The following is a 19,598-nucleotide window of genomic DNA, read 5'->3' as shown; positions in this document are numbered from 1 at the left end:
AAGGTACTGACATATTAAAGACAGTTGGAGCAAAACGGGATTGAACTGATAGTAATTTACAAAACCGCCTTGCCTAAAACACTCACTTCTTGTGATCAATTCTCGATTTGTCGTGTTGTTATTTTTTGGAGTATGTGTAAACAAACATATCCCGCCGGTGTTGTTCCATATCTACATACATACATTCACAAGACTCGATTAGAATTTTACCAACAAAAAGGCATTCAATGTATCCAAATCTCTATTGCATATAGAATTCTCGGTAAAATGTTTGATTCCTTTTGTTTTTCATTCCTTTATATGGTATCACAAACTTAATGGCATAGAAAATGACTTCTACACATGCCAACATCATCATTGTGCCTTTTCTCTGGAGGGCCAGCCTATGCTTGGCGGTTATTTCCACAACTAGCGCTTATGAAAAGTCCAGGTTAGTTGTTAGCTCCTGACCCATATCTTTCTTTTTCTTTTTTTTTTGTTGTTTGGAAAGAAGTGAAGTTTTTAATGATTTCCAGTTATGACATTACTATATCTTGATTTTTTAATTATAATCACCAAGAACGGCAACAAACATTGGCTGTATAAACACGAAAATGTTTATAATATAATTACCAAGTTTTGCAAAATTGATAGCGGCGATAATGAAAGGATAGCCAGGCAGTCATTTAATCAGAGAGGTCACATGTGCTAATTTTCATAAATGATAATATTGGCCGAGTTAAATGAATATCAGGGAACTTCCACATCACCGTTTTTTAGAATTTAACGCATCGTTCCGCATTTTAATGTCGTAATTTCCAAAAGTTTTCTCCACAGTTTTATAAATGCAATTTCTTCAGCTTATTTTCATCAACACTAATGTGTAAAGTTCCATTAAGAAAAGGTTGGCCACTTACCAACATGCCTGACTTACAAAAATAAATACTTTCTAACCAAAGTTTTTGTTGTTTTATCAGCTATCTAATAAAAAAATACACAGTGGTCTTGAATGCAATTTTCGTGATTTAAAATTTAAAATCAATTTTTATCAATGATTGTTCTCTTCGATTTTCTCGATTTTTGTTGTATTAAAGTACGATTAATTACAAAAATGTTTAGTCATATTTGGTAGTGGGATGCGAATAATTATAATTTTTTCTAATTTTTAAAAATTTGTCAAGAGTTTTTTTCCTATACACCACTATGCAAATGTGTTATTTTACAAAATAATTTTACTTTGTTATTTTATTTAGGAATTTATCTAAAACATCTAAAAAACTTTTCCATTTTGCGCTTTTAAGAATGGTTTAGCAATAATTGTATTGGCATAAGTGGGTATTACTGAATGAAGCTTTTTATGCCCGCGATAAGTTTGGCCATTTAATATCCCAAATCCAAACCCTCCTTCGTATTTCAATAACACTGTGAACCGAAATGTTGGGGGTTGATAAATTTCTTTTGGGGCTGAAAGCCCTTTATGATTACATACAGAACCCAAATGGGCAGATCCGCCGTGAGTCGAACTTTTGAGTTATGGCGTGATGAATTTTTCACTGGAGACCCTATAAGCCATCAGAAATTAGGGTTATATCTTTGTTCGCTGTTGTTTTGACTTATTTGTGATATGACATGTCTTCAGTCAAATCTAATAAGGATCTTTTTCGTAGAACATTTCGACCTTCTAACTCGCTTCCTTCCATGTCCTTGTCGTCCTTTATTTCAAGAACCGCAAGATGACATTTTTCAGCTTCGACATGTTCTGCAAAAATGGCTCTCATTGCATTTGACTAAAGATTCATTAGATTTTATTTTGCCATATTAAAAATAAGCCAAAACAACAGCGAACAAAGATATAACGCTAATTTCTGATGGCTTATGGGGTCTCCAGTGAAAAATTCATCAATCGACTCACGGCGAATCTGCCCTTTGGGGTTTTGAATATACTCATCAAAGGCTTTCACCCCCAAAAGGAATTTTCCACCCCAGACCTCGAGCTCCATTTTGTTGCACAGTGTAATCATCTTCTGGTTAAAATATAATTTTAATATTTGGTAGATTTTTCGGCTCGGATGCCCATTTATATAATTCCCAAGCTGAAGATTTTTGATCATCAATTTAGTTAGTATATTGTCCGGCTGGTACAGTAACAGCTAAACCACTTTTAAAATCAAAATCGAAGTTTGTAAGAATTTTAAGATAAATTCCCCAATAAAAGTATCAAACAAATGTTAAAAAATTTACATATTTTTTGCTAAAATGACAAATGTGTCACACTGGAATAAAGGACAAATTGTATTGAAAATGTTAAAAAAATAAGCAAAAATAGTAATCATTCGAAACCCCCTAACAAATAGGACTTAAAATTGTAATTAGTCGTAGTTTAATAGAAAAAAATTCAAGAAAATCGACGAGTACAATCATTGTTAAAAATTGATTTTAAATATTAAATTGCGAGTATTGCATCGATGCCTATGGATTTCCCCTCCCTCACCTAAACACCCACTGTATATTTTTTTTTTTTTTATTAAATAGCTAATAAAAAAAACAAAAAAGATATTTTTAAATTGGACCAATACTACAGAATTCGACTTTTTCAAGCCGCGATATATCTTGGATCGTTAGTCAAAAAGATCTGAAAATATACTAAAATGTTTTGCTGATGAGCAACATCACCACAGCAAAAATAAAGGAAACCAAAAACCTCATTTTGAAAAAGTGTCCGATTTCACTCAGAATTCACCATATGCTTTTTCTTTTAATATGCAATCGTTCGTTGATTTTAGTTAAGTGAACTATAATAAACTATTACACCTGACCTAGATCATACGTTCTTTTCGATTGAACTAGTTAACTTTGGAAGCCATAAGTCTACTTTTGACTTTCTTCGTTAGCTTAATATTTTAGAATGAATATATAATAATAATCGATTTTTCGTCGCCGAAGTTTGATTTTTGAGCCAAATATTGTTCATGTTTGGACATTCTGGCTCTCTTCAATAAGCATAAGAAAATCCCAAAATTCTACAATAATCGGTTTGAAAAGTTTGTAAGTCGCTAAAAGTGATTAAAAAATTCATCACATACTCTCAGATTTCTTCGCGTCCAGTTTTGTTTTAAACATTTACGGACACAGCAAAAAAAGAAAAACATACTGTCTGAAATGACAAACGAAATCACAACGGTCGAATGATAAATGAATTTGTTCAATTTATGACATTTCTCATTTTCGTTAAAAAGCACAGAAGGAAGAAGAAAAAGGCAAAAGCCAAACATTTTGGATAACAAGGAAAAATATGACTACAAAAGCTAAAATACGTATACATGAAATGAGTTTTTCTTATGTCTTTCTTCTTTTTGCTGAAGATTTTTTTCCAGCGTTAAACATTAATAGTTGCGTGTAGGAATATGAACTCAAATCATGGTTATCATTCACGTCATCATCAATATCCATCCATTCCAACAACATCCATGGAGACATCCAAAGCATAATGAATGGAATAGTTTGGAAAGCGCATTAGTTAATATTGGTGGTGTGTTGAGGTGGGGTGTTAACGTGTTCTTTGTACAACTCCGCCTTCTCCTATGATGCATCGTCAACGTCACATGCTTAGCAAAGATCTATGACAAACTTTTCTTTTCAGTTGACAGCAGACGGGTTTTAGTTAGGTACGCATGGACGTTCAAGTTGCGTAGGTATGAAACTGATGATTTTTAATTTTTCTTACACATCTCACCTCTTCCAACCAACTTATTAAACTTTATCGTGTTTTTTTCATTTTTTTTTTTTCAAGTAAATTATTATTGTTCTCGTTGGGTTTAAGTTTTTTTTTGGCTTTTGCTTCTCGTGTGTGCAAAATTTATTATAAAGAATGATTAATGGCTTGCGGCTGCTTGTTATGAAAAACAAATCAAATTCCCAAAATTATTAAAAGCTTTGACAAATAAAAATAAATATTTGCAGACATTGTATTCGAACACTCCCAAAATCGTTGTCTTTTATTAATCTATTTTATATAAAATCTCATCATCTAAGAAACCAATTTATGTTGATATTGTATATAAACAATTTGTGTATTGATTTTTTAAGTCGGTTTTATTAACTTGTATGGTCAGAGTAGGAAGTTTAGTGTGTGTGAGAAGAAATTGATGTTAATGGCAGCTTACTAAAATGTCATTCATTTTTATCATGAAATCTAATCAATGAAAATCAACTTCTTGAAAGTTGTATAAAAAACAAACAGTGAGGAGAATGTTTAATATTAGACAATCCTAGTCATATTATTGTTGCTATATTTTATTATTTTAATCGGATTTCTTTCAGGTGTATGCCAACAATACAAGTTTAAAAATATCTCACGCTGCCAACATGTATACATATGTATGTTTCTACATTTTGTGTATACAATATTAATCAATAGTTAACAGTATTCATTAATTATAAGGCAAGTGTAAATAAACATAAAAAACCCAATTCAATGGTATCTAATGGTTATTAAGAAATTGGAAACTAGAAATAATGGATTTTTTTCTATTTTTTTTTAATTTCACATAACATTAATTTGTATCTAGAAAATTCCCAGCTGTTCTGGTAACTAGTGAATAACTATCAGTTTTGCCGGCTACTGGTAAACGGAACTAGTTACCACCCAATCTACTCGCAGTGCTATAGACTGGTGACTTTAACATGCATTAGCAGTAACCTCCCCATTAGATAATAGTGTGAAAGGCAATTGTATCTTGATTGTATTACCAGTAACCAGTAAATTCTAAAGTTTTGGGACAGCCAATTGTCCCAGTCCAGTCAATTCGGTATTCAGAAATTATAGCTAAAATTACTAGTAAGTTTAAGTCAGGAAACTGCATTAATTCATTATCCGAACTTTATTGTATTACATAATGTGCATAAATTTTACAAAGGACAATTTAATCTTGTATACATATCATATCCATATGTTCATCTTGGTCCTTGATACTGGAACTTGTGTGATTCCTTTATAGAGCGACTTATGTTTAATTGGTCCTTGGAATATTTTTCTCGTGTGTCCCTCAGATTATTCAAAAGATCCTGAAATGAAATGTATAAAATTTTAATGATATGACGAGATATAAATATTTTTCTGAAATTATTCATCCTTTCTATAATTTATCTCAATAACATGCTCATTTTTTGCACAAAATACGTGTTTTTTCTACTTTTTAGTCTAAACAAAAGGACAGAACATTTTGTTTCTATTTTGATAAAAAAATAAGTAATGTCGAATACACTATCCATCGGTAGTGCATAAAATAGTCAATATATTATATCTGTAACTAGATACTGTTGAAAGAAAAAAATATAAAGACCAAAATTGTAAAGAATTTTTCTGTCTACAATATTTGCTTTCGTCACTTTTTGATTAGATAAACCGTTTTCAAAAAATAAATCCGAAACCCTAAAAAACCCTTAAAATTTGAGGAGCTGTGACCCCGAATAACTTTTTTTGCACACATGGGATCGATGGGGACTTTAAGGACGTTGTCTCTAGTGGTAAACCCTAGCTCTCCACCAAAATTCAGCTTTATGGAAATTTTTGCAGTTTCCCCCTTATACGCATGTCTATTTTGACTGGGCTATATCTAAAAGTGGACAATTGCTATTTATTGTATAACCCGGTTTTATTAAATATATAATAAAGGCCTATCCATACATTTATTCGTACATAGATATACATATATGTCGGGACCCAGACTCTCGGGTGAAAAGTTCAGTTAAATATTACTTTTTAAGAACTTTTTCGTACAATATGTTACGACGTACCCGGCGTTTTTCACCACAAGGTGGAACGTGCGTTAAACGCCGTTTGGATTAGTGCTTTTTGTCGGGTTAAGCTTCTTTAAGAGGATTTATGTTACGTATTTTTACCGCCCAGTTCGAATATCCATCTTAAGATTCACCTTGTAGAGAAGTTACAGTTACAAGACTTTGGAAATATCGTCTACATTACGCTGAAAATTTTCTCCTGCTGAAAATGTGATGTTGTCTTTCCTGGTAATTCACCCCAGCAAAAATTCGGATCCATTAGTCATTACGTAACCCATTACAAAGTAATGTAAACAAGCTTCTTTTCCCATTACAAGTAATCTGAAAAGTAATGGGATACTTCTTAAAAAAACCTACTTACTTTGCTCCTCACTAAGTAATGAGGACGGTGGCACAGTGAGAGTGTGTCCGACTATAAATCCTAGGGTTGTGTGTTCAAAGCTCACTGTCGGCACGCGAGTTTTTTTTTTAATTAAAAAATAACAGTTCGTGGTGCACATGTGCACTGCACATTTAAGTTCTTAAGCAACCCTTAATGTTCGTCTGCGTGGCATAGTATGTAATGTCTTTGGCTAGAAATCAGAGGGTTCGTGTGTTCAACTCGCACAGCGAGCAAAATAAAAGTAACAAGTGTGATGAAATTAAAAAAATCTCTACATCAACTGTTCTAAAAATAGATTTTTTTTTTTCAAATTACTTTTCAACTTCTAGTGGCCACAGAATAACTAGTTATTCTAGTGGTCATAAAATAACTACAAACTGAGTGCGACATGCCCTTGTAAAAATAATGAGGAAGAAAGGGGGTTTGCGAGTAGTTACGGCTGCCAAAAATTCCTTACAAAACCCATGATTTTGGGAGGACTTTTTTTGCTGGGACTGTACATGGAGGTGTACATTCTGGTCACAGCCTCTTTGCAAATTTCACAAATACCACTACATAGCCGTGTAGAGCATGGAAAAATATTAAGATACGCGTTGCCACTTTCCCGCACCAATTGCATTTAAGTTTTCCATTGTCGTTACTTGTTTTAAACTATCTAATATAAAAAAGAGTACATATATAATCATTAATATCGGACTATACCTATCTTAATAAGGCATACATATGTATACATGGTGGGGCGATATGTATAGGGTGGGGAGATTTGTATGGAAACAAATCTGAATGGGCGCTTCGCGTTTCTGATTCCTGGGAATGTACTGAGCAAAAAAATCCTCTAGACTTATTTCTCGATTTTTTCTTGAAGTTTATTATCAGACTTTTCTTTGATATTTTGACATATTACAGCCAAGCCATTGATATTTTCGATCCAATTCAGAGACAAAAGTTGTACACGCAGAGAAAAAAATATGTTTGATCCAACAATATTCCAAGAGCAAAATATGTATTGTTAACATATTGTTGGATTCCTTATGTGGTATTGTGAATCCAACAATCGTTCTTGTTAAATCCAAAAATAGTTTGTGTCAACTGAACAATATTTCTGTCTTTTCTTTGAAAAATTTTTTCTCTTCTCAAGCTATTCAATGCCGTGTTGAAAAAACAATTTTGGTGAGTTATGGTGTTTGTATGACATGCTGCCTTTATCTTTGTTTTTGTGTGTATGTATACCAACAATGAGACTCTTGTTTTATTTGTTTCTGTTTTGGTTTCATTCTTTTTTTTTATTTCATTCTCCTTCTCATGTTTGTTATGGTGTTTAATTATTCCTTATGTTGTGGTGGCTGCTTGTGGCTTTTTGTTTGTCTTTTGTTGTCAGCTAAAGTAGCAAACCATGTATTGCGTTCATCAATGCTCGTAATATTATACGCGATATTTATATCAAAGTTGAGCGGAAAGTGTATATGAGAAGTATATACACTCAAATCAAAAAATTTAGTATCTGGTTTTCAGGGCTGACAATATGTTTTGTAAAAAATTTAGATTATGATTGTTCCTACAATCGGTATTGTTAACGATTTTTACAATATTGCGGAAATTCGAAAGTTGTTTTTGTTTTCTATGTTCGGAACAAAAGATGGTATTTTTGGATTTGGATTACAATGTTTGCACAAAACAAACACATTTTTGGAACCAAAATAGATATTTTTGTTCCAACAAAACCGAAAAATATTTTTTCTCTGCGTGTAGGCCTCTAATGATGCTCAAATCGATCTACCCTAGTAAACATACACATACAAAGTAAATTGTTAAAAAATTCAAATCAAAATATTTGTAAAGAAAACTTTTTCAAAAGTCCTTTAGAAATCCCTTTCTGTGCGGTTGTCGTTTTCGGGACAATATTTACCATGTGGTACTGGCGTAGTATTTTTGGGTTGTAACTCTATTATTTATATCGTTGGACCATAATTCCACCATTTTCATATTAAAATATATAATAATTGTTTTAAATTGTCATAGAGAGTCTTGGCATTGTAACAATAGTATTTAAGAAAGATTTACAATAAACAATAGAAATGTACCATTTATTGCGTCATATAAGACCAGATGGTGACAGTGTGAAGCGAAATCTGTTTTCGTGAATGTTAAAGCCCTGTAGAGTTCTTTGTTTCAAAACAAAAACTGGTGAGTCCAAGTGATGTTGGACGAAACTAGTCTTCTCTGCCCTTCCCTAAAGTAAATCAATTTAACTACACCCACTTTAAAAACTTTTTGTTTTTAAAATTTGAAAATAACAAGTCTGTGATTCAGCTTTAGCTGATCTTACTTTAATAATAATAAGCAAGCACACATCACAACAAAACTACCAAAGTGAATCTAAAAGTTATTACTTTAACATAGATTATAAAAATTGTACATTAAAATCAAACCAAACTGAACTGATCTTGCTTTATCTGCTTAAGAGGTTTTTATATTGCCTTTCCATTTCGAAGTAGAATCCACTCCACAGCACTCCATTAGGAAATTTTCTTCTCGTTAATCACCGCAAAAATGTTTGCAACTTATTTTTACTTTATAACAAAATATTAGGGTAATCAGCTTTGGAATCATACACCAAATTTCTCATTTCGTTTAATATGCTGGACGGGCTTATTTATCGATACAGGGTCGGCGGCAAAGGGAACTGATGAAGATGTTTGGTGGCAACTGAAACTATAGCCTTCCCTACCTCCGCCCGCAACTTATCAATTTCATATGCACTGTAAAACATTTTGATGTTATTCATATGTTTGAATACAACAAAATATGGACTCGAACTGAAATAAACACAAAGATATATCTTGGATATGTATACACGATTTTCTGTTTTTGGGAGATATTTTGTATCTGCTTGTAGGGATATACAAACTGATTTAATTGTAGGGATTTTAAAACAACTACTAATAAAGGACTTCGTTGAATGTCATCCTGAGGTTGTTAAAAGTTATAAAAAAATATGAAATGGAGTGGGTGCATTTTTCACGACCCGAACTGCTTCAAAACATGCGGTGAAAGCAATAGTCTACATTGTATGACTTCCAATTTATTTTAAAGTCCTACGACACTTTTTCCATAGTCAGTTGCAAAGTGTACCGAATCCCTAACACAAAAACGTTGTTGGCGCGACTGTTAATTTCCAAAAGCGATATCAATTCTAAAAGCTTTCTATGTAAATATTAAATGAACATACGCTGTAGGGTGCCACCGTGGTGCAATGGTATGCACACCCGTCTTGCACGCAGAAGGTCGTGGGTTCTAATTTTGAACTGTGGCAAAATACCCCTCAGAAATGTTGGCGAGTACACTCATTAATTTGATAGAAGTCTCCCTTGTCCCGTCTGGAATGTTTGTGGAACAATTATGTACGCTTTAGAAACTAACATTTTTCAATATTGATTATTGATTCAATATTGTTAAAGAGTTAATTATACCACAAGAAAAGACGGTCTCTGGGGAATTTCAATATCAGACCTTTTGAAATCGAATTTTAGTTATTGAACTAATGAAAAACTCGACTTTTCATGATATATGTATGTACTTTTGATTTTTCTATCAAAGATTGTTCATAGGTCACGATTTATAACAGCACATTTTATTAAAAATATACATTTTTTGAATGTTCTTTTATATGTAGTTCTTAATTAGCCAAGATTGATGCGGGAAAACAAAAATCGAATTTTAATCTATTCGTCTACACATCCATATAACAGAAGACATACAATTTTATGGTGTGGATGCGCCCAAACACGTGTGTTTCGTGTTTTGCTGTTGTAAACCAACGTAGCAAGCGAAGAGGAAAAGGAAAAACTGGTATTAATTACGCTAATTATGTTTACAGAGAATTAAACATAAGAACCGTGAAAGAAGAAATATCATACCAGATTCAAAACTGCAAATCGAGGATGGGAACTCATCCAAATCCCTTGGCAGCAAACGTGATGAATAATCCAGAAACATTCACTAGGCTAAGAAGAAGAGCGCCTCAAGATATAATATAAAATTAAATCAAACGTCATTAATCTTTATTTTGTTTATGGGTCTACCACTGGGGAAGCCCTATTGAACGTCTGTAAATAACTATTACATAATGTAAATATCAAATATATGATAGAAAGCATTAATCAATTGAATATAAAAAATATGCTGTTCTTTTTTCTTCAGTTTTCTAAATACAATCGTTGAATAAAGATGGCAAAGCGAGTGAATAAATCAGTGTTTTGTGTTTTCTTAAAGAAATTGTACTTTTTGGTAAATTAAATACCCAATACATTTTATAATTGAAACAAAAAGGTGAATGGAAATATTTTATTGGACAAGGAAGAAATCGCATTTAATATTGGTAATTACATACATATATATCGTCACCATAAATGCCCGAAGACGTAACCCACAAAACCAAAACTTTACATGAGAAGCAAAAACGGTATAAAATGAAAAACTGTTTTATCTATATTAATAAAAGAGTAAAGTGATTGACTCACTGACTGACTGATTGATTCATCAACGCCCAGACGAAACGGCTGAAGCTAGAATCCTGAAATTTTTCGAACTGGAAGGGTACGAAAAGTACTAAAAGGTACTAAATATGGTAAAGTTTGTATTTGGCGAACCGGTACAGCTAGAACTTTGCAATTTGGAACGAAGGTCACTGATGGAGTGTAGGGTTTTTGGAAATTCGAACTATAAGTGTACGAAAAGTACTAAAGTGTACTAAATTTGGTACCAATTCGTATTTTGTGAACGGATAAAGATTAAAGATTGAAATTTGGTGTGAGAATCAAGGTTAAAAGGCACGGTTGACATAAGGAGGTGGGTTAGGAAAAGTGTACACATGTGTATGAAAAGTACTAAATGGTACTAAATTTGGTACAATTAGGATTTGGGCGAACAGATAGAGCTGGAATCCTGAAATTTTGAACTAAGGCTACTGTTGGAGAGTAAAATGGAAGTAGTTTTGAAAATTCGTACTTATGGGTACGAAAAGTGCTAAATGGTACTAAATTTGGTACAATTATGATTTGGGTGAACGGATAGAGCTGGAATCCTGAAATTTTGAACTAAGGCTACTGTTGGAGAGTAAAATGGATGTAGTTTTAAAAATTCGTACTTATGGGTACGAAAAGTACTAAATGGTACTAAATTTGGTACAATTTGGATTTAGGTTGAAATGATAGAGCTGGAATCCTGAAATTTTGAATTAATGCTACAGTTGGAGGGTACAATGGAGGTAGTTTTGAAAATTCGTACTTATAGGTACGAAAAGTAATAAAGGGTACTAAATTTGGTACAATTACGATTTGGGCGAACGGATAGAGCGGGAATCCTGAAATTTGAATTAAGGTTGCTGTTAGAGAGTAGAATGGAAATAGTTTTGCAAATTCGTACATGTGGGTACGAAAAGTACTAGTTTGGTACAATTATGATTTAGGCGAACGGATAGAGCTGGAATCCTGAAATATGAATTAAGGCTGATGTTAGATAGTAGAAAGGAAGTAGTTTCAAAAATTCGTACTTATGGGTACGAAAAGTACTAAATGGTACTAAATTTGGTACAATTAGGATAGAGCTGGAATCCTGAAATTTTTAATTAAGGCTACAGTTGGAGGGTAGAATGGAGGTAGTTTTGAAAATTCGTACTTATAGGTACGAAAAGTACTAAACGGTACTAAATTTGGTACAATTACGATTTGGGCGAACGGATAGAGCGGGAATCCTGAAATTTGAATTAAGGTTGCTGTTAGAGAGTAGAATGGAAATAGTTTTGCAAATTCGTACATGTGGGTACGAAAAGTACTAGTTTGGTACAATTATGATTTAGGCGAACGGATAGAGCTGGAATCCTGAAATTTGAATTAAGGCTGATGTTAGATAGTAGAAAGGAAGTAGTTTCAAAAATTCGTACTTATGGGTACGAAAAGTACTAAATGGTACTAAATTTGGTACAATTAGGATAGAGCTGGAATCCTGAAATTTTTAATTAAGGCTACAGTTGGAGGGTAGAATGGAGGTAGTTCTGAAAATTCGTACTTATAGGTACGAAAAGTACTAAAGGGTAGTAAATTTGGTACAATTGCGATTTGGGCGAACGGATAGAGATGTAATCCTGAAATTTGAATTAAGGCTGATGTTAGATAGTAGAAAGGAAGTAGTTTCAAAAATTCGTACTTATGGGTACGAAAAGTACTAAATGGTACAAAATTTTGTACAATTTGGATTTAGGTTGAGCAGTTGGAGCGTAGTATGGAAGCAGATTTGAAAATTCGTACTTATGGGTACGAATAGTACTAAATGGTACAAAATTTGGTACAATTACGATTTGGGCGAACGGATAGAGCTGGAATCCTTAAATTTTGTACTAAGGCTACTGTTGGAGAGTAGAATGGAAGTACTTTTGAAAATTCGTACTTATGGGTACGAAAAGTACTAAATGATACTAAATTTGGTACAATTATGATTTAGGCGAACGGATAGAGCTGGAGTCCTGAAATTTGAATTAAGGCTGATGTTAGATAGTAGAATGGAAGTAGTTTTGAAAATTCGTACTTATGAGTACGAAAAGTACTAAATGGTACTAAATTTGGTACAATTACGATTTGGGCGAACGGATAGAGATGGAAACCTGAAATTTGAATAAGGGCTGCTCTTAGAGAGTAGAATGGAAGCAGTTTTGAAAATTCGTACTTATGGGTACAACAAGTACTAAATGGTAGTAAATTTTGTACAATTTGGATTTAGGTTGAGCGGATAGAGCTGGAATCCTGAAATTTTTGAATTAAGGCTGCAGTTGCAGGGTAGAATGGAAGTAGATTTGAAAATTGGTACTTATGGGTACGAAATGTACTAAATGATACTAAATTTGGTACAATTATGATTTAGGCGAACGGATAGAGCTGGAATCCTGAAATTTTGAATTAAGATTGATGTTGTAGTATGGAGATAATTTGGAATGGAGATGGAGATAATTTGGAAATTCGTACTTATGGGTTACGAAAAGTAATAAATTTGGTACAATTAAGATTTGGGTCATTGGATAGAGCTGAACTTCTGAAATTGGGAATAAAACTTGCTGCTGGATTATAAGAATGGCTACTGTTGGATTGTAGAATGGAGTTGTTTTGAAAATTCGTACTTAAGGTTACGAAAAGTACTAAGTGGTACTAAATTTGGTACAATTATGATTTAGGCGAACGGATAGAGCTGGAGTCCTGAAATTTGAATTAAGGCTGATGTTAGACAGTAGAATGGAAGTAGTTTTGAAAATTCGTACTTATGAGTACGAAAAGTACTAAATGGTACTAAATTTGGTACAATTACGATTTGGGCGAACGGATAGAGCTGGAATCCTGAAATTTTGTACTAAGGCTACTACGAAAAGTAATAAATTTGGTACAATTAAGATTTGGGTCATCGGATAGAGCTGAATTTCTGAAATTGGGAATAAAACTTGCTGCTGGATTATAAGAATGGGTACTGTTGGATTGTAGAATGGAGTTGTTTTGAAAATTCGTACTTAAGGTTACGAAAAGTACTAAGTGGTGCTAAATTTGGTACAATTTGAATTTACGGTGAACGGATAGAGCTGTAGCCCTAAAATTTCGAATTAACATTGATGTTAGAGTATGGGATTGAGATAATTGGGAAAATTAGTACTTCGTAGGCTACATTTGGAGTGTAAAATGGAAGTAGTGTTGAAAATTCGTACAAAAAGTACCAAATTTGGATTTGGGTGAACGAACAGAGCAGGAATAATGAAATTTAGAATTAAACTTGCTGTTGGGGTTTAAGATGGAGTTAGTTTTGCAAATTCTTACTCACGGGTAAGAAAAATACTAAATTTGGTACAATTTGGATTTGGGTGAACGAATAGAGCTGGAATCCTGAAACAATCCCACGGCAGCGGGTTCTTACGTACCGGATTGACCCGAAACCAAAAGTGTTTCGGCCAGCGGCTGCCAACCCAGCATTATATGCTGCTACAACAACAACAACAACAGAATCCTGAAATGTGGAATGGAGATTTCTGTTGGAGTGTAGGATTGTGGTAGTTTTGGAAATTCGTACTTATGGGAACGAAAATACTAAATTTGGTACAATTGGGATTTGGAATCTGGAATCCTGAAATTTGGAATTGAGATTATAGTTGAAGTCTACGATTGAGGTAGTTTTGGAAATTCGTACTTATGGGTACGGAAAGTACTAAATGGTACTAAATTTGGTACAGTGGGTATTTGGGGGAACGGATAGAGCTGGAATCCTGGAATTTGGAAAGACTACGGTTGGAGTGTAGGATTGAGACATGCAGGTAGTTTTTGAAATTCGTACTTATGGGCACGAAATACACCAAATTGTACAACTTGAATTTGAGTGCACTGATAGCGCTGGAATCCTGTTTTTTGAAATTAAGTTTACTACTGGTGAAGTGAAGGATTAAGGTAGTTTTGGAAAATCGTTCTTATGGGTACGAAGAGTACTTAATGGCACTCAATTTGTTGTTGGGTGTAGGGACAGTTCTAGAATCTGCACTTTTTTGGATTTAGTGTGAGTATTGGTGTGTAATGTTGGTCTCGCTGTTAACATGTAAGGCTGATCTTTTTGATCTTTTGAAAATCGAACTAAAGCGGTACGAACAGTACTAAAATATTAAACAATAAATATTGATTAAAATTGGTATAAGTACAATAAAATTTTAAGTGTTCGCCATTTCCATTATATTATATTATTGTTTATTTGTTTTTTATATTCTTTCCGCATACGAAGTAGCGTGCACATTGCTAGTAGAATATAATTTGGAGTATTATCAATTAGGTACAAATCGGAGTAAGTAATGAAACTAAAAACGCGAAAATGCTAAGTTTTAAGATCCGCCATTAAAACAAAATCGACAATCTTATCCCATTTTCCGAAATGTCATTTCTTGAATAGGATGCTTATTTTTGAACGTAGCAGCGTGCATGTATTTTAGCTTTATGTATCAGATTCCATCAAAAATTAAATTTCGATTTTCATGTGGGTTACGTCTTCGTGCATTTATGGTGATGGTACATCCATAATTATTTATTACATTATATATTCATTTGATTCCAAATGCCGATTTCCCGCTGATGACTTCAACTTTGAGGAAAGTGTGTTTTATTTCACAACTAAGCAGAAGAGTTCAACGATGTTTCTATATATTTTTCTCTTTTTAAAAGTGTGACGTTTTATAAATTATTTCATTCAAGTTTACTTTTATTAAAGTCTGTTATGTATTTCTTTGGAATTTTTTATGTAATAAGTGTCTGTTGTTGCTTTTGCCTTTCAAGAAACCACCACCATTTATAAATGTGTGTATATGATAGAGATAGCCAGTGAGCGCTTACTGAGAGCAAGTGAGCATACATTTCAAAGGGGTTTACATTGAAATTTACGCTCCCTTGCTCTCAGTAAGCGCTTACTGGTGCATGTGTTGGTTTTTTTGTGGCTTTTGGGTTTGTATTTGTTTGCACCCAAACATATAATTTGGTTCCCCCCAAATACATTATTTGTTTGAACGTAAACATATATTTGTTTGCAGAACAAATACATGTTTGCTGCAAAATATGTTTGGGACATATGTTAGAGAGGCGTTTTTTTTCCTCCGTGTAACTATTTACAAAATCCCCTACTAAACCATTATTTTAAGAAGGGCATGTCGCACTAAATATCTGTTTATTCTATAACCACTAGAATAACTAGTTATGACCACTAGAAGTTGAAAAATAATCTAAAAAATAATGTACTAATTTTTGCTGGGTGAACATCCGTTTGGCCAGTATCAGAACTTATGTGCTCTGCCCAACTCAATGATCTGTTAATATTAAACACTTCTCCGAAATAATTTGCTATAGAAATAGTATCAATTTTCTGGTCGTTTATATAAATATCGGGGAGATCTTTATGGCTGAACGTTTTGTTTTTGTGTATCATCAATAATACTATAAATTATGCACAATTAAAAATGTCCATTTCAAACTTGGTTAATTTTGTCGCACTACGATTTTGCCAAAATTGATTTCCCAAATTCCAAATTGATTTAAAAATTAATTTCCCTCGTTTATTCTAACAAATTCCCCAATATCTATTTAGCAAATTCCACTTACCCGCATTTTCGTTAGATCTTTCACTTGGTGGTGGTTGTCTCGTCGATGGCATATTTCGCAATCATTCCCAATCATAAGGCGATGCTGTAGAGGCCAGAGGAAGCTGCTGCTGTTGTCTGTGTCGCTGAAGAAGTTCTCATTACCGCACTTAAACCGGTTAAATTGGCAAAGGCGTTACATGTATTCACAGCCATTTAAGCTGCAGCGGCGGCATTTTTTGGTCCGTTGGTCTCAAATCGTGGTCTGTCCAAAAACGGACGCCTCCAAAGACCCCAGGTATTCCAAATTGCAAAAAAGCATTCCATGGTGGTACCCGTACACTGCCGGGTGACATTTGAGCTGCCTCCGTCGGCATATTGGACGGCACCAGACCGTTACTATTACCGTTATTGGTGGGATTGGAGGACGGAACTGGCGACAATTGTCGGGCTAACGGTGAATGATGTAGTTGAGTTATGCTGAGATGATGTGAAAGTGGCGATGAGGTAGGGTGTTGCTGTTGGCTGTTGTTGTTCCAAAATAATTTTGAATTAAGATTTCTCGTAAACCTTCTTTGTTGCGTTTTACTTTATTTCAATTAAAAAACATTGTTTATCTATCACTTCCGAACGTAAATTTCCTTGGAGTTTATTTTAGCTTCAATTAATTTGCAATATAATCACGCGTTAAAGTGTGAAGTCCGTCAAAACATTAAAGAAGTCATAATTGATTAAAATAAAATACCATTTGGTTTTCGAATCCGATTTAGTTATTAACACCAAATCAAGGCAAATTAAATAATTGTTTGCTTTAAAATATCGTTTTCAGCATTCCGAAACAGTCTCGTTTTGTTATCACGGACGGGGTGAGGTGGTGGGTTGGTTTCAAACTGGATTCCAATAAGAATTTCTCAGAGAGGATAAAAACGATTGTTGATAGTTGAGTGTGACGCACACCAATGTTTTAGGGATTTATTTTCTTCTTTTTTATTGGATTTAACCGCCGACGGTAAAAAGAAATTTACAGTTTCGAGCCGTTAAATGAATAACAAACATTTACAATGAAAATTCAATTTGAACTGAGAGTTGCAGCGAGTTCAGCCAAATAAGCGATTCACCACAAATTGTATTTGTCCGTTCAACAACCACTTACCAACAACGAATAACAACACCACCATTATCAACTCGCTACAAAAAAACTCCCATCAGCAGCATTATTATCGGAGAAACCAACAAAACACCCAACATAAACTGTTGCAGAGAACTGCTGACAGTGGTGAAGTAGAACCAAAAATAAAACCACCACTATAGCTGAGTTATTGAAACGAATGGCATTGTAGATTATTTAAGAGGCAGCTCAGCAAACGCAACAATATTTTGAGTACTTAGTTGTAATTTTTGTTGTTGTCGCTTTATTGCTTGCTATGTGGGGTGTGGTGTGCTAGATTGTTGCCATTGTTGCGCTGCCTAACAAAAACCAATCCAATGAATTCATACCCCATACTCTCTCACTTAAGCTGAGCTGAGAAATACAAACTCCACATAGCCTCAAGGTGTTCCATATTCAAGCGAGTACGAAAGAGAAAGACTCAAGTAATGAAAAGGACAAAAAATCATAAAACCGAAAACATTTAATTTTATTCCTCAGGCGTCGTACATTCAATTTAACAAACACTCAACTCTATAAAACTTACAATTGTTTATGTTCGTGTGTGTGGATGAGAGTAGTTCGTTGTGTGTTTTTGTCAATAGGAGCTGGTTGTTAAAGTTTTCTTGGGGTCGGTAGGTATCGGGATACCCTGACTAGCATGTTTGCCCTGACAATTTCCGTCGGCATCGACTGAGCAGAGTGCAGAGTCAAAGGTAAATGATTTCTCTTGCCGTCTATAACTCATAAATGACTGCATAAAATCAATTGACATTCTTCAACGCTCTTGCATTCAGAGTTCCGCTAAGGCTCTCATCGTGGCGGAAAATAAACAGCAATATGGCCGACTGAGGTGTCCAGGACAAAAATTGTCAGAAAGAGAGCACTATATTTTAAATACATTGGGTATCTTTATTTCACTGGTGACAAGAATAAAGTACTAGAAAATACTGGGAATTCTTGTTGTTGGCACTTTCTGTTGGAACTCAAGTGAATTGTTTTGTTGGCTCTTCAATTTATCTGCTTCTTATTTAATTTGTTATTGTATATGTTTACCCATGGAGAGAACAAACAATCATACACGGGCGAATGTCTTTTACTCCTCGAGTTATTTAGAGACGTTCAGTGTTTTTGACTGCCTTTTCTTCTTGGCCATAACATTGCGTAGACTGCAGGGCGGAGATTATTTCAATTGAAGCTCATAAAATTATTATTTGTGTGCATTTGTTGTTGGTATAAATGCTCTAGCAATTCTCTACGCAGTTGATCGAGGTCTTAAACTTTCTTTCTATCAGACCGAGACATTGCTGGTTATACAACACAACATACCAAAAGACATTGTGGGTGTTTGTTTGACTGCCGTTTTTAGATAAACATTTTTGTTATTGTTTGTATATACACGGAGCAAAAAAAAAAAACGACTCTCTAACATATGTACAGTACGCAAAGTTCATATTCGTACACCCCTAAAAATGAATAAAATCGTTATTAATTTCATATTTTATGTGCAAATATGAAATATTTGATAGGAATTTCCATAACGAAGAAAGATTTAAGAATAACAAAACAAATTTTTAATTTACTCCGTTATTTAGGTACACCTATAAGCTCTATAAGGTACACCTAGAAGCTTTATATATTTGGAGTTTTTAAGGATTTTCAAAGCAACTTACTTACTTAAGAAACTTAACTTAACTTATTTAAGAAAAATGTGCTAGATATGATTAACTATTGCAATTTATTCCCGAATTTTGGACGAAAATAGCTAATAGCAGTCCTTCTGTAACAATATTCGAGGTCTAATATGAAAAAAATGTGCTCAGCGCTTGGAAATGCAAAGAAACGTAATCCGGGCTTAGGTAAAGTCAACAAATTTTTGGTTTTTACTTGGTGGAAATCACAAGTTTCGTTTTATATTTTACATTAAATGTATTGAAGTTTTAGAATACGGTTTCGTAAATAATTTTATGTCAAGACATATCGGAAATTACGATCAATAATCAATTTTTAAGAAAGAAAATTTCCCCGAAAATAATGCATTTCTTCAAAAGGTTACTCCACGTTCTTTCCTGGAAAATTTACTTCATTCTTTTGACATTTTTGAACTCATTTTGGATCCTTTGGTAAAGAAATATAATTTTCAAGAAGTAAAAACC

At 33.7% G+C, this 19,598-nt stretch overlaps 1 long non-coding RNA gene across 1 annotated transcript; it reads right to left on the bottom strand.

The window, feature by feature from the left end:
* Positions 1 to 4,836: 4,836 nt before the first annotated feature.
* LOC141399567 (uncharacterized) lies at positions 4,837 to 18,125 on the bottom strand. The gene is made up of 3 exons (XR_012411870.1): positions 17,990 to 18,125; positions 16,318 to 17,883; positions 4,837 to 5,043 (listed from the first exon to the last, which is right to left on the bottom strand). It is a non-coding gene; the product is annotated as an uncharacterized lncRNA (long non-coding RNA).
* Positions 18,126 to 19,598: the final 1,473 nt, after the last annotated feature.

This window comes from Musca autumnalis, unplaced genomic scaffold (assembly GCF_047663935.1).
Source record: "Musca autumnalis isolate F117 unplaced genomic scaffold, ASM4766393v1 scaffold_3, whole genome shotgun sequence".
NCBI lineage: Eukaryota > Metazoa > Arthropoda > Insecta > Diptera > Muscidae > Musca > Musca autumnalis.
This window is presented reverse-complemented; position numbering and strand designations above follow the sequence as displayed.